Source organism: Monodon monoceros, unplaced genomic scaffold (assembly GCF_005190385.1).
Source record: "Monodon monoceros isolate NGI ecotype Baffin Bay Population unplaced genomic scaffold, NGI_Narwhal_1 Super_Scaffold_12, whole genome shotgun sequence".
Taxonomy (NCBI): domain Eukaryota; kingdom Metazoa; phylum Chordata; class Mammalia; order Artiodactyla; family Monodontidae; genus Monodon; species Monodon monoceros.
In genome coordinates, this window is record NW_021703768.1 from 146,554,354 (window position 1) to 146,568,153 (window position 13,800).

Sequence of the window (13,800 nt, forward strand, 5' to 3'; positions counted from 1 at the left end):
TCTAAATATTCAATGCAATCCCAATCAAAATTCCAGCAAGTTATTTTATGACTCTCAAACAAGCTAATTCTCAAGTTTACATGAAGAGGTAAAAGATCTAGAATAGAGAACACAATGTTAAAGGAACAGAAGAAAGTCAAAGAACTGACACTTCCTAACTTCAGGAATTACTATAAAGTAACACTAATCAAGATAGTGTGTGGTATTGCTGAAAGAACAGACAAACAGATCAAGAAAACAGGAGGAGCCCAGAAACAGACCCATATAATCAGCTGATCTTTGACAGAGAAGCAAAGGCGATATAATGGAGCAAAGATAATCTTTTCAACAAACGGTACTGGAATAACATAGGAGAAAATCTAGGTGACCTTGGGTATAGTGATGACTTTTTAGATACAACACCAAAGGCACAGCCCATGAAAGAAATAATTGACAAGCTGGACTTCATTAAAATTAAAAATTTCTGCTCTGTGAAAGACAATATCAAAAGAGAATTAAAAAAAAAAAGAGAGAGAGAGAGAAGCCACAGATTTGAAGAAAATATTTTCAAAAGACAAATCTGATAAAGGATGTTAGCCAAAATAATACAAAAAAAAACCCTTAAAACTTAATAATAAGATGAACAACGCAAATTTTAAAATGGGCAAGACATGAACGGACACCTCACCAAAGAATATATACAAATGGCAGTAAGCATATGAAAAGATGTTCACTTCATATGTCATCATATATCAAATTAAAACAATGAGATACCACTACACACCTATCAGAATGGCCAAAATACAAAACATGGACAACACCAAATGCTGGTGAGGATATGGAGCAACAGGAATTCTCATTCACTACTTATGGGAATGCAAAATGGTACAGCTACTTTGGAAATTCAGCAGTTTCTTACAAAACTAAACATACTCTTATCCGATCCAGCAATCACGCTTTTCGGTATTTACCCAAATAAACTGAAAATTTATGCCCACACAAAAACCTGCTCAGTGATGTTTACAGTGGCTTTATTGATAATAGCCAAAATTTGGAAGCAACCAGGATGTCCTTCCGTAGGTGAATGGATAAACTGTGATATAGCCAGACAATAAAATATTATTTGGCACTAAACAGAAAGGAGCTTTCAAGCCATAAAAAGACATGAAGGAAACTCAGATAAGTATTACTAAGTGAAAAAAGCCAATGTGAAATGGCTACATACTATATGATTCCCGTTATACGACATTCTGGAAAAGGTAAAACTATGGAGACAGTAAAAATAATAGTGGTTGCCAGGGGTTAGGAGGAGAGAGGGAAGAATAGGCAGGGCACAGAGGATTTTTAGGGCAGTACAACTGTTCTGTATGACACTATAATGGTAGATTCACGTTATTATACATGTGTCAAAACCGATGATGATGTAGGTCCATGGACTTTAACAAATATACCACTCGGGTGCAGGATGTCAATAGTGGGGGAGGTTGCGCCTGTGTAAGGACAAGAGATATATGGGTACGCAACAGCCTGAGGTAGGGAAGATGCGTTAGTCAGGGGGAAGGTTCTAGAAAAGTGGCGGCAGTGGCTCAAGCGGCAGTGGCAGCACCACCGCGTCGCAAGTGGAGGTGCTCCTAGCGATGCTGTTTCCCGAGCTGCGGCAGTTCTCACTACAGCGCCAGGATGCGTCCGGTTCGTGTTCGTCCGCGGAGATCTCTCTCATCTCGCTCGGCTGCGCCCAATCGCGCTGAAGCAACTGAGTCCGCGATGGAGAGAGAAAAGGAACAATTCTGTAAACTCTTTATTGTGGCTTGAGCTTTCAAACTACAGAAGAAAGTATGAAGAACTACTACGAGCAATGGGGAAAACTTACAGACTGTGTGGTAACGAGGGATCCTGCAAGCAAAAGATCAAGAGGATTTGGTTTTGTAACTTTTTCATCCATGGCTGAGGTTGATGCCGCCATGGCTGCAAGACCTCATTCAACTGATGGGAGAGTAGTTGAGCCAAAACGTGCTGTTGCAAGAGAAGACTTTGGAAAGCCAGGGGCTCATGTCACTGTGAAGAAGCTATCTGTAGATGGAATTAAAGAAGATACTGAGGAACATCATCTTAGAGATTACTTTGAGGAATATGGAAAAATTGAGACAATTATGGATAGGTAGTCTGGAAAGAAAAGAGGCTTTGGGTTTGTTACTTTTGATGACTGTGATCCTGTGGATAAGACTGTGTTGCAGAAATACCATACTATCAATGGTCATAATGCAGAAGTAAGAAAGGCTTTCTTTATCTAGACAAGAAATGCAGGAAGTCCAAAGTTCTAGAAGTGGAAGAGGAGGCCACTTTGGTTCTGGAGATTCTCGTGGTGATGGTGGCGGAAATTTTGGACCAGGACCAGGAAGTAACTTCAGAGGAGGATCTGATGGATATGGAAGTGGTCGTGGATTTGGGGATGGCTATAATGGGTATGGAGGAGGGCCCGGAGGTGGGAATTTTGAAGGTAGCCCTGGTTATGGAGGAGGAAGAGGAGGATATGGTGGTGGAGGACCTGGATATGGCAACCAGGGTGGGGGCTACGGAGGTGGTTATGACAACTATGGAGGAGGACATTATGGAAGTGGAAATTATAACCAGCAACCTTCTAACTACGAAGAGTTGAGACTTTGGTGGTAGCAGGAACATGGGGGACCATATGGTGGAGGAAACTATGGTCCAGGAGACAGTGGAGGAAGTGGGGGTTATGGAGGGAGAAGCCAATATTGAGCTTCTTCCTATTTACCATGGGCTTCACTGTATAAATAGGAGAGGATGAGAGCCCAGAGGTAACAGAACAGCTTCAGGTTACCGAAGTAACAATGTTAAGGAAACTCTTTTCTCAGTCATGCATAAATACGCAGTGATATGGCAGAAGACACCAGAGCAGATGCAGAGAACCATTTTGTGAATGGATTGGATTATTTAATAACATTACCTCACTGTACAGGAAGGATTGTAAAAAAAAAAAAAAGCCTTTGAGACAGTTTCTTAGCTTTTTAATTGTTGTTTCTTTCTAGTGGTCTTTTTAAGAGTGTAGAAGCATTCCTTCTTTGATAATGTTAAATTTGTAAGTTTCAGGTAACATGTGAAACCTTTTTTAAGATTTTTCTCAACGTTTTGAAAAGCTACTAGCCAGGATCATGGTGTAATAAGACATAACGTTTATCCTTTAAAAAAAATTTAAGTCCGTGTGTAGAGTTAAGAAGCTGTTGTACCTTTACGATTTCATAAAATAATTCTAAAGGAAAAAAAAAAGAGAGAGATATGGGAACTGGGAACCGTCTATACTTTCCACTCAGTTCCAGGATAAAACTGCTCTAAAAAATTAAGTTTATTAATTTAAAAAAAAAAAAGGAAAGGAAAAGCCAGTTGTCTTTTGGAAACCATACAATTAAGGGAAGAAGAAATGGCAGGGGAGAGATTTTAAGATCCTGCAAGATTAAAGAATTTTTTGAAACATTCAAAGGATGCAAACAAAGCCCTTCCTCCTCGATCTCCTGCTCCCCACCCCAAAACAAGACACCCAGTAAAGAAACTATGTTTCGGGGACTTCCCTGGCAGTCCAGTCGTTAAGACTCCGTGCTTCCATTGAAGGGGACACGGGTTCAATCGCTGGTCTGGGAAATAAGATCCCACATGCTGTGTGGCGCAGCCAAAAAAAAAAAAAACAAAGAAAGAAACTATGTTTTGTTACACTGACAGAAGATGTTCTTAAACTAGGACTCATAAAATTAACCTCAAACTGCCAGTCCTACCCCCCAAAATGTAGTGACATAAGCAAATCTTCATCTATACACACACACACACACAAATTCAGCTAATGAAATCCCCACACATAAAAGAAGAAAGGACAGGGAGGGGCAGAAGAAAATGAAAACCTCAAATCAGTCTTTCCTAACTGAGGTTCTACAAGATAATTAAGCCCTACTGAGCGTGATTTTGGTAATTGTTCACTTGATTTTCCTAGGGATAGTACATAGATACTATCATTCTAGTTATACATAAGAAAAGTAAACTTATTATATACTACGTATGCCTTAGTGCATTATGGCATATTGCGCTTATGGAATGTGCCTGAAAAGAGTACTCCAAACTGAACTCTATGCTTAAACAAATATATGATGTTATTTTTTAAATGCCTTGAATCAGAAAGTCAAAACTCAAGAAGGAAAACATACCAAAAGCAGAAAGAAATGAAACAAGATTTAACTCAGTAAAGAAATAAAAACAAGATTATAATAGAAATGAAAGTAAATTACAATGCCCCCAAAATGATAAGTTCAAATGAAAAATGTAATAATAGGCATTAAAGAAAAGCAGGAAAATAATCTAAGAGAATGAAAGTGAGATAAAGAAAGAAACAAAACAGGACAGAGAAGTAGCTGAAATCGAAGAAAAAGAGGAAGCCTTTCAGGGACAGACCCCTCCCCAACATCCTCTGCTTTAGCCTCTGTCTGAAGTACCTAGATACTAGTATCATTTCCTGAGCTGTCTTACAGATGTTAAAATGCCCACCAAATGCAAAACGTTAACTAGTTGCTGACCATGAGCACACAGCCCCCACAGGCCCACTAGAGGCTAAGAACTGATAATGTTCACCCCTGTGACACAGCCCTGTTACCTCACCATCAACCAAAGAACTATGCATGAGCTGACCACATACCCTGGGACACCTCTCCCTCATCTTGCCTTTAAAAGGGTTTTCCTGAAACCCACTGGGGAGTTCAGGTGTTTTGAGTACTAGCTGTCCTGGACTCCTTGCTTCGTGCCCTGCAATAAACGCTGCACTTTCTTTCACCATAACCTGGTGTCAACAGACTGGCTTTACTGCGTGCAGGTGGGTGGACCCAAGTTTGGTTCGGTAACACTATAGTTCAAGAAAACTTTCCAGAAATAAAAGGAAATCTGAACTGCATGTTAACAGGGTCTTCAGATACTAGGGAAAATTGGCCCACAGCACTGAACTCCTAGAGATACCCTAGTAAAATTATTAGGCTTTAAGATAAAGAAAAGATTTCTCAGTCTCCAGTCCAAAAATTTTTTTAAATTAAAAGAAAACTTACAAGAGAAAGAGCATGAATTAGACTGGCATCAAATATCTTAAAAACAATGTACCAAGCAACGTATCAGTGGGACAGCATTTTCCAAAAACGGTAGAAAAGGAAGTGTACAGTAAAGATTTTCTAACCAAAGACAATAGGAAAATAGTTTCAAACAGGTAACAGGTCAGGGAATTCTGTATCCTTGAGCAACCAAGAGATGACTCAGAACACTTTAGCAAAAAGATTAATGGTAAACATTTTAAAATAATTACAGTAAAAAAAATATATAAAATAAAATAATTACAGTATGGATATAAGAATAAAACAAAGATGAAGATGATGAGGGTTGAAGAATATGTGATACATTCTGAAAAGGAGAAATAATGCAGCTTAAAAGGAGAAGGGATCAGAAGAGGAAAGAACAAGTCCTGACTGTTGTATAGTGAACAGGTGGCAGTTAAAGAATTCCATTAAAAGGATAAACTTGTTAATAAAATATTAAATAAAACCCCAAGAATTACAAGCATTTTAAAAGTTGTAAGTAAAGGGTAATCAATAGAACAAAAATATACACCTTTCTAAGTTTAAACAAAAATTTCAAAAATAAAAGAGCAAAGAAAACAACACATCATGAAAAGAAACTAAAAGATATGCAAAGAGACATGGATTAAAAATACACTAACACACACTACTCCCAATACAAAGCAGATCAAGAGGACCAAAATATAAAGTTCAGAAGAATAAACATAATCAAGAAGGTACAGCAAATATTAAAGATATCAAACTTTACACCCTGTAAATAGAGACGAATCTGTTTTTCAGGCACACATGAAAAATTTATGAAGACTCATCATATATTTGATCACAAAGAAATAAGTTCTACAAAAGAAAAAAAATCAGATAATAATAGCCTCTGATCAAAAGATATAAAACTAGAAATAACTCCCCCCAGAAGAACTGTTTTTTTTCAAAATCAATGCTATGAAGCAATTTATGAAGCTTCTGGCCTACACATGCTTTGAAGATTTGGTAGAATTCCCCTGTGAAACCATGTTGGTCTGATGCATTTTTGTGGCTTGGTTCTTTGATAAGTTTCTCTATTCTCTTCTTCAAAATTAGTTCTTGGATAAGACAACTCAACATTATAAAGATAACAGTTCACCCTAATTTATAATTTTAAAACACCCCAGTATAGGGCTTCCCTGGTGGCGCAGTGGTTGAGAGTCCGCCTGCCGATGCAGGGGACGTGGGTTCGTGCCCCGGTCCGGGAAGATCCCACATGCCGCGGAGTGGCTGGGCCCGTGAGCCATGGCCGCTGAGCCTGCGCGTCCGGAGCCTGTGCTCCGCAACGGGAGAGGCCACAACAGTGAGAGGCCCGCGTACCACCAAAAAAAAAAAAAAAACCACCCCAGTATCACATAAAAAGCTTCTTGTGGAGCCAGACAAGTTGGTACTCAAATTCATGTGGAAAAACTTATAAGAATACTCAGAAAACAACATGCAAAAAGAAAAGCTACAAGGTGCGATTAGCCCCACATACTATAAGTCTCTCTAGTTAAAAACAAGGTTCTTTTATGGCATATGCATAGATAATTACTCTGATGTAGGGGTCAGCAAGCTTCTGTAAAGGATGAGAGGTGAATATTTCAAGCTTTGCAAGCCTCACAGTTTCTGTCACAACTACTTGACTCTTCTGTTGTAGCACAAATGCAGCCACAGACGATAAGTAAATAAATGAGTGGGGCTGTGATCCAATATAACGTTACTTACGAAAATAGGGCTGGGTTTGGCCAGAGGGCCATAGTTTGCCACATCCTGGCCTAATGGAATAGAATGTTCAGAAATAGACCCAGGTACATATGCAAATTTAGTACGTGATAAAAGTGGCTTCTCAAATCACTAGGGAACTTCAATGTTGTGTTGGTTTCTGCTGTACAGCCAAGTGATTCAGTTATACATATGTAATACATTCTTTTTTATATTCTTTCCCATTATGGTTTAATCATAGGATATTGAATGTAGTTCCCTGTGCTATACAGTAGGACGTTGTTGTTTATGCATTCTATATTAGTTTGCATTTGCTAAACTGCAGAACTTTTTAATAAGTGCTGGGACAACTGGTCAGCCATTTGGAAAAAGATAAAATTAGAACACTGGAAAAAATATTTAAAACGTATGTCACAGGTAAAAGGACTTATATACCTAAATTTTTCTTTTAAATTGAGGGGGATAAAAATTACCAAAATCCCAACAGGAAAATGAGGAAAGGACATGGACAGACTTTTTAAAAGATATAAAAACAACCCTTAAATAAGAAAAGATGTTTAGACTTACTCATAATTAAAGAGGTGCAAATTAAAGCTATACATTTCTCACCTAACACTGGCAAATATTCACAAGTATGACGAGACATTCTGTCAGTAAATGAGTAAGGAAACAGGCACTCTCATATACTTCTGGTGGGAAGGCAAATGTGTACAACCCTTCTGGAGGAGAATTTGGCAATATCTAACAAAACTACATAAGTAGCTTGACGTTTTGATCGGGCATTACCTTTGATCCTGTATCAACTTTTTTTTTTTTTATTTCTTCGTTTTTGGTTTTTTTTGGGGGGGTTTTTTGAATTTTATTTTACTTATTTTTTTTATACAGCAGGTTCTTATTAGTTATCTTTTATATATATATTAGTGTATATACGTCAATCCCAATTTCCCAATTCATCCCTTTTGATCCAATAATACATTTCTAGGAATCTTCCCTGAAGATACACTATAATTAAATACTATGAAAACACATATGCACAAGGTAAACATATGCACTGCAGCCCTGTTTGTAATTAAAAAAAAACAAAAACAAAACAACCTGCATGCTCATACTTAAGATTCTAAGCCGAATATACTATGGTGTATCAACACACAGTATGCAGCCTTATGCAAGAATAAGAAAGGCCTCTATGGGCTAATACAGAGTAATTTTCAGGGTACATTTTCAGGTGAAAAAAGCAAAGTGCAAAACAGTATCTACCTATATACTACCCTTTGTATAAGAAGTAAGCAGAAATAAGAAAATATACATGTGTGTTCCTGTTCCTTAGTGCATAAAGAAACCCAGGAAGGATAAATCAGAAACTAAAAGAATTGGTTACCCAATGGAAACAGGATGGAAAGAACAGACGAATGGGAACAGGACAGAAAGGATGACCTTTCTGTATTGTTTTTACTCTTAGAACCGCAATACATGCTTTATATACTCAAAAAAATAAAATCAACAACGACTGGGAGAGAGAGATGAAATATCAACAGAAACAAACGAACCTAAATACATTTCAATTGAATAACATAATCATACTTAATGGTGAGGAAAAAATTAATCCAAGTGACTCTGGAACTCAGCAGTTAGAATATATAGCCAAAAACAAAAGTTAATTGTAAAGAAATATTCAGTATGGTTAGTAAATTTATTTTTCAGTGATATAGGTAAGCAATTCTGAAACTATTGAATATGCATTCTAGAACTGAGCAAGTGAATACACATACTGTGGAAAACAGGAGTCATTGTTTCTCACTGTTAGAGAAGGGAGTTACAAATATGAAAAGGGCTACCTTAGAAAACTAGAATGAAATCTGTAAGACTGGACTAGAACTATCACTGTGAACTCGCGGTTTTTTGTTTTTTTTTTTGCGGTACGCGGGCCTCTCACTGTTGGGACCTCTCCCGTTGCGGAGCACAGGCTCCGGACGCGCAGGCTCAGTGGCCATGGCTCACGGGCCCAGCCACTCCGCTGCATGTGGGATCTTCCCGGACCGGGGCACGAACCCACGTCCCCTGCATCGGCAGGCGGACTCTCAACCACTGCGCCACCAGGGAAGCCCGCGGTTTTTGTTTTTTTTTTAGATGTTGGGGGTAGGAGTTTATTAATTAATTAATTTATTTTTGCTGTGATGGGTCTTCATTTCTGTGCGAGGGCTATCTCCAGCTGTGGCAAGCGGGGGCCACTCTTCATCGCGGTGCGGGGGCCTCTCACTATCGCGGCCTCTCTTGTTGAGTAGCACAGGCTCCAGACGCGCAGGCTCAGTAGTTGTGGCTCACGGGCCTACTTGCTCCGCGGCATGTGGGATCCTCCCAGACCAGGGCTCGAACCCGTGTCCCCTGCATTAGCAGGCAGATTCTCAACCCCTGCGCCACCAGGGAAGCCCCCGCGGTTTTTTAATACATAGAAAAGGAGGGAGTTTTTTCCACAGAGGCAAAATTATACATATATTACCTAACACTGTTGGCTGAGAGAGCCTATAGAAGCAGTGACATCCCAATAGCACTAAGCACACTTAGCAACCAGATCTAAATACCATTCTTCACAAAAAGAAACCAAGGCTCCTTACAGAATTGACTAATTCCAGGGCTGACTATGGGAAAATACAAGATGAGCCTGGAAAATTTTTTTTTGCCCCAGAAAGCAAGAAGTGCTTAAAGAATTATGAGGACAGATCAAAAGGATACAGGACCCAGCTTGAAACGGCATGCAATGGCCAAGATTTGAACAATCTGACCATCAAAATATATAATCATAATAACAGATTATAACCCACTGAAAAAAATAAGAAACCACAAGTCTATAAGTGAATAAACTGAAATTCTAATGAAAAGAGGACATTTATACAGTTTCAAAGTACCTCTCCACAAAATACTTAATTACAGAGAGAAAAAGGGTAACTTTATAGTGAAGAAAGCTCCTAGATACCACCTTCCTCAAATAATCAAGATGACCACCATTAGTAACAAGAGAAATCAAAATCATGTACTACCTAATAAGATGCAAAGATAAAGAACACAGCGTCACTTCTGTGATATTCCTTTCAAAGATGTGTAAACTAAATTTAATCATAAGGAAACAGACAAATCTACACTGACAGACATACTACAAAATAACTGATCTGTAATCTTCAAAAGTGCCAAGGCTGGGCTTCCCTGGTGGCGCAGTGGTTGAGAGTCCGCCTGCCGATGCAGGGGACACGGGTTCGTGGCCCGGTCTGGGAAGATCCCACATGCGGCGGAGCGGCTGGGCCCGTGAGCCATGGCCGCTGAGCCTGCGCGTCCGGAGCCTGTGCTCCGCAAAGGGAGAGGCCACAACAGTGAGAGGTCCGCGTACCGCAAAAAAAAAAAAAAAAAAGTGCCAAGGTCACAGAAGTCCAGGAATGCCGGAGAAACTGTTCCAGATTGAAAGAAACTAAAGAAGTATGACAACTAAAGGTGTCTTATCATTCTGAACTGGATACCTTTGCTACAAAGGACATTATTGGACCTTTGGTGAAACTCAAGAGACTGAGGACTGGATGGCAGTAATGTATCCAATGTTAATTTACTGATTTGATTCTCATATTATGATTATGTAGAACATGCTCCTTTGTAAGAAATATACACTAAAACACTAGAACATGACGGAGCATTCAGTCAGCTTTACTTTCACATAGTTTGAGAAACAAAAAGTTCTTAGTACTGTACTTACAATTGAGCTCAAGACTGTCTCAAAATCAATAAAAATAAATCTTTTAATGGCTGGTTTGCAATAACTAATACCCAACACTTCAAACTGTGGGATCATAACCCTAGGAAAAAATTGTGCTGAAATGATTTGTGCTTTTTTCACCACCACTGTCAGATGATTTTAGTAAACATCTCAAACCAGTACTGACTGAGGACACTACAGGCTCAGTGTCTTCCCCAAGCCATTCACTACTAGTTGACAGTTAGGGATTCTTCCATCCTTCTCTTTCCTGCGAACTCTACCAGATCCCTCTGGGCAATGTTTCTTCTGGCAAAGTTTTTACTTTGAAATTAATTAGGTGTTGGTTTCTTCTGGTTACCATTACTCTAATCCTTAATTTTTCACTTCCTGTTGTCTTATAGATGAAGGATTTAACATTTGCCTTTTACTCCAAATTTAAAAAGATGGAAGCATGGTATAATATAAGAGATTTTACAAGGACTTCAGTAAGCGACTCCTGGTTTTCTAAAGGGAGAATGGGGTAGAAAGAACCTTCCTTTACTGGAGTAAACAGTTTTCATATGCCATCTATCTACAAAGATTGGCAGCTGGTTCTTTGTACTACCGGATCACAGCACAGTGCATGGCACACAGCAGGCAGTCAGTAAAAATGTATTATGGGTGATTCTATACTTTCTGTATTTTCTGAATAACCTCATCTAAACTGAATAATCTCAATTTTGAATTCTAGTCAGAGCACCCAGGCAATTCAACAAGAAGGCACATGTTGGAAAATGTCTCTCAAGTCCTTTATTCTTGGCCAAGCATATCCAGTATTATTAGATCTTATTTTAGTAGGCCATGCCTTAGCTGACTCAACATATACTCAAATTGCTCAGAGAGGAGAGCTGCCATTTGTGAAGAGGCCTGTGAATGTAGAGTATTCTACTGAATCACACAAATCAGCCTTGTTAAATTTTTTTAGAATAATAATGTTCAATCCCAGTGAGGGTACAATGATATGCAAACCCTCTGGAAAACAATTTGACAGGATATATACAGTACATCTCCTAGGAATATATCCTAGGTAATTGAAAATGACAGCAAAGAATTATGCAAAAAGATGGAGATTCGTTTTTAATAATTAAAAGTGAAGAGTTTAAGCCCCCAGAAAAATGTTAAATTATGGGCTGTTCATGAAGTATGGTAACTTCAAATTATGAGAAATTTTTAATGATAGGAAAACATTAACACAATAATTCTGAATAAGTGTACAAAGCATGTAAAGTAAAGCATATAAAGATATAAATAATCATATATATATATAATTCTCAACTATGTAAAGCATATGCAAAGATTAAAAACTCAAAGACAATATGCCAAAATACTAAGAATGGCACTTCCCTAAATTGAGGATTATTTCTCATTTTTCTTTCCACTTTTATCCCAACATTCTACAATATGCATGTACTGCTTTTATAATCAGAAAAGATTTTTTAAGCAAAACAACAATACAATAAGCTATCCTTCAAAGAAAAATCAATTTTTACTCAAGGAACTCCCTTCAAACTTGAATACCTGGATTCAAAGAACTCAGAGAACTACGTCGAAAGTAGTTCTGGCTATGACAGCAAATACCACTACCCCATATAATCCCAACAAAGCTTAGAGACAGCCATTCCTTCACACTCCAGTTTATTCTGTCTGTCCAGGAACAAATTCACTGTCCAGGTGAATTAGTCATTCAGTGAACAGTAAGACATGACCGACCCTTTTCTCATGGAACTTGGGATTCTGATGGGAGAAAAAGACAACAGACAGGAGGAAAAAAAACAAACATGGAATGTAATTTCAGGCAGTGCTAAGTGTTCTGAAGAAAAAATAATGTAGGGTAAAGGAACAGAGTGAAAAGCAGGAAGCTATTTTAGATTGGGTGGCCAGAGAAGGCCTCTAAAGAAGAGATATTTGATCATGTACGCTACTTGTGTAATAACATAAATAGCATTCCTATTGCGTAATTGTCCTAGAAAACCCTATTTACAACTTAAAATACAGATAATCGTCTCTATGAAAATAGTTTCTACTTTACGAGGCAATAAGGTGTATTGGAACCAGAGAGACTAGGTTTAAATCCTGGCTTTGCCACTTAGTAGGTGTGCGCCCTTAGGCAAGTCGCAAGCTTTCTTTCTCAGTTTCCTCATGTATAAAACAGACATAACAAAACCTATTTCGTAAAATTTGTTCAAAGGATTAAAAAAGACAATATATGGGAAAGGGTTTAGTAATGTGTCTAGCGTAAGTGCTAACTGTGAGTTCCCTGCACACTTATGGTTCTTCCACAAAATGAGTACTATCTACTGAATGACTCTTTATGAAGAATCATTACTGAAGCATTTCATTATTGCAAGTAGATACATATTTTTATCTTCCCATACCATGGACTCCAAAGTCCAAATCACCTCTGACTAAATGGTTATTAGACATTGGTGATATAAATGATATTGGCTTGATAAGGCTGGTACCATTTTTACTAATGTCACACTCACCTTTTCTTTCTTCATTTGGTCATGGACTACCTCTGTTCCCATTTGTATCCCTAACTCCAAATATTGGCCTCTTTTCAGTCACAGTTGTAATGGTTAATTTTATGTTTCAGCTTGGCCACAACAAACTTGGCCAGTCGTGTGGTCAAGCTTTAGTCTACATGTTGCTGTGAAGGTATTTTGTAGATGTGATTAACATTTATAATCAGTAGACTTTGAGTAAAGCAGATTACCCTCCAAAATGCAGGTGGGGCCTCATGTAGAAAGCTAAAGGCCTTAAGAGCAAAGATGCTGCCTCAAGACTGTAAAAGATAAATCTTGCCTGCATTTCTGCTTCTCTGCCACACAAATTTCAAATTTGCCAGTCCCCACAATCATGTGAGCCAATTCTCTAAATTATCCATCTATCCATCTGTCTATCTACTACTGGTTCTGTCTCTCTGGAGAACCCTAATACACTGGTCAACCTTAGAGTTGGTCCCCCTGCTTCCTCTCTTCATTCTATTATCTAATAGGTCCTATTAACACATTAGTCAGATAAATTACACCTTTCGTCAAAATTCTCTAGTGACTTCCCATCTCATGCAGAATAAAAGCCCCAACCCTTGGGGTGCCCTACTCCCTGCCCCCACTTTCTCCACAGCACTTCTTACTACCTAAAATACCATGTGTTTTACTTATTTTCTTTCTTTTCCCACTAAAATTTAGGTTCTAAGACAGT

General features: G+C 38.4%; 1 protein-coding gene and 1 pseudogene across 6 annotated transcripts in view; one reads left to right on the top strand and one right to left on the bottom strand.

Moving 5' to 3' along the window:
* The window catches only part of FBXW11 (F-box and WD repeat domain containing 11), a 133,436-nt gene that overhangs the window by 71,313 nt on the left and 48,323 nt on the right, over nucleotides 1–13,800 (bottom strand). The window lies entirely within an intron of this gene.
* Nucleotides 1,744–3,984, top strand: LOC114891650 (annotated as a pseudogene).